Source organism: Octopus bimaculoides, chromosome 2 (genome assembly GCF_001194135.2).
Source record: "Octopus bimaculoides isolate UCB-OBI-ISO-001 chromosome 2, ASM119413v2, whole genome shotgun sequence".
In the NCBI taxonomy this organism is placed as follows: domain Eukaryota; kingdom Metazoa; phylum Mollusca; class Cephalopoda; order Octopoda; family Octopodidae; genus Octopus; species Octopus bimaculoides.
In genome coordinates, this window is record NC_068982.1 from 7,874,679 (window position 1) to 7,877,477 (window position 2,799).

At 39.9% G+C, this 2,799-nt stretch overlaps 1 long non-coding RNA gene across 1 annotated transcript in view; it reads left to right on the forward strand.

Annotated features, from left to right (window-relative positions):
* LOC128250444 (uncharacterized) overlaps positions 1–1,640 on the forward strand; it is a 2,320-nt gene extending 680 nt beyond the window's left edge. The window contains exons 2-3 of the long non-coding RNA XR_008266459.1: positions 540–590; positions 1,563–1,640. This is a non-coding gene — a long non-coding RNA (uncharacterized LOC128250444). The remainder of the gene's footprint in view (positions 1–539; positions 591–1,562) is intronic.
* Positions 1,641–2,799: the final 1,159 nt, after the last annotated feature.

Here is a 2,799-nt window from a genome sequence, read left to right on the forward strand (position 1 = left end):
CACCGCAACTTTCTCTCACTCTTACTTCCTGTTTCTGTTGTGCCTGTAATTCAAAGGGCCAGCCTTGTCACACACTGTGTCACGCTGAATATCCCCGAGAACTACGTTAAGGGTACACGTGTCTGTGGAGTGCTCAACCACTTGCACGTTAATTTCACGAGCAGGCTGTTCCGATGATCGGATCAACTGGAACTCACGGAGTACCAACACACACTGGAAGCCCAACTTATGTCGCAAATAGACATATGAGTGTTGTATAAATTTTATAATTGAAAAATTTACTTGATTTTGTACATATGAATATATGAATCTACGGGCACAATAACATGGGTTCGCGGACACAATTGTACCCGCGGGCAGCGGTTTCCTCACCCCTGTTCCAATGGTTAAAAAAACATATATGCATCTCTGTCTTACAACTACATTTATATGCTATAAAATATAAAAAACTAGAAAAATTATGATTTTTTTTTTTTTGCGGTCCCACTCCCTATCCCCAATTGTTTCTATTTATAATTAAAAAATTTAAAATATTGTAGAGCCTGAGAAGATCATTGCTGCCATTTATCCAAAGTGATTTTAAAAAAGAGGTATGTAAACCATAATTCATTTTAATAGCATACTTTTCTGTTAGGATTTTTGTATGTAGACATACACGGTTTCGTTATCAGGAAACTCTTCTCCCTACCCCCTTAGAAAAAATTTTCAGTAATTACAAACCCCCTCCTCATTTTCCGAAATGTTATGAGGGAAAAACATCAGATCTTGTGAATTTTCCGAAGGCCTCTCCTCCCCCTCCCCGTTGCTTTCCCAGAATTTTTGTTTTCATATTCGGATCCTACAGTTTTTTCGATTTCGTTTCCGGGTAATAATGTCAACATTAACCAAAGAGGCTCCTCCCATGGTTTTTAAGTTTTAAAAAAATTGACCAAAATCGATCCGAAGGAGGGGGGGGGGGTCGTGAGGAATGGAGGTGGTGGAGAATTTTTCTTAAAAAGATCCCCCCCGCCTCATTTCAAAGGCTGTGGGTAAAAAAAAAAAACCGAGAAAAATCCAACTTATTTGGTCTTCCGTTATCAGGAAACTCCTCTCCCTACCCCCTTGGAAAAAATTATCCGCTCAAATTTCTTTATAATCGTAGTCTATGCCGTTTGAAAGGTATTTGTATAAAATTTCATTAAAAGATACCCATTTTCCTGAAAGTTATAAGAGGGAAAAGTCAGATCAGGTGAATTTTCCGAAACTCTTCTCCCTGCCCCCTTGGAAACATTCTGGGTAAATTTATAGTTTCACACTAGACTCAATTTCCGTACTAAATTTTTCCCTGCGGTTTTTCTTTGGGTGGTGCGTTTGTCTTAACTGACCTCATAATGTGTGGAAAATGCATTTTGTCTGTAGAAAATGGAGGGGTGGTGGTGCGGCAGAACCTAGGGCAGTCTTGTATATCTTCTGTGTTTGGATCTGTGTTGGAATCGATCTGGGAGGGGTGTATATAATTTTGCTGCCTCAATAAAAAAAAATTGGCGCAGCATTTTTTTTTTGTTTTGTTTTGTTTTCTGTAGCAGAGATAAAGTAGAAAAACACTCGGAGAGCGCAGACCTCCGCCAAACCAGCAGGAGCAGCACTACGACGACGACGACGACCACTACTACCACCATATCACAATTGCCACCACAGCTATCCTACCACTATCACCACCACCACAACCACCATCATCAGCAGCATTGTCATTGCTTCCACTTCAACCACATACACTGCCATCAATGTTATGATGGTTACCTTGACATTCACTTTCACCACCACAACCAGTATAACCACTGCAATACCACCATCACACAACTAACACTATCATCAACATCATTATTACCACCATCACCTCAGCATCACCACTCCTGTTGCCATTCTAACCACCAATACTATTTTATCCTCCTCCCATACTTATCTCGACCATCGTCATCATCAACACTGTCTCTGCTTTCACCACAATCACCGTCAAAACTACAATCACCACAATCAGTTTCTTTACACAGTTGAAAATCCATTATCCGATACTCATGGGACCGAGATTGTTGCAGATTTTTGATTTTTTCCTGGTCATTCCCACTGTGTGTCACCTTGGGCAAGTGTCTTCTACTATAGCCTCAGGACGACCAAAGCCTTGTGAGTGGATTTAGTAGACAGAAACTGAAAGAAACCTGTCGTATATATGTATATGTTTGTGTGTCTTTGTTTGTCCCCCTGACATCGCTTGACAACTGATGGTGGTGTGTTGACGTCCCCGTAACTTAGTGGTTCGGCAAAAGAGACTGATAGAATAAGTACTAGGCTTACAAAGAATAAGTCCTGGGGTTGATTTGCTCAACTAAAGGCGATGCTCCAGCATGGCCACAGTCAAATGATTGAAACAAGTAAAAGAGTAAAAGAGTAATTTATGGTTAAGAAATGTAAATAAAGTTGGAAAAGGCACAGAAGTATATTTCAGAGAATGTTTAATAAAATATTCTTTTACTCAAGGTACAAGGCCTCAAATTTTTGGGGGAGGGGGCCAGTTGATTAGATCAACCCCAGTATGCAACTGGTACTTAATTTATTGACCCTGAAAGGATGAAAGACAAAGTCAACCTTGGCAGAATTTGAACTCAGAACGTCACGGCAGACGAAATACTGCTAAGCATTTCACCTGGCATGCTAACGTTTCTACAAGCTTGCTGCCTTAGTGTTTTGTAAAATATTTCTGGTTTCAGTTTATCTATCTTATCAAATATCAGAAAAATTAGGAAAAATCTTTTGTGGAATCAG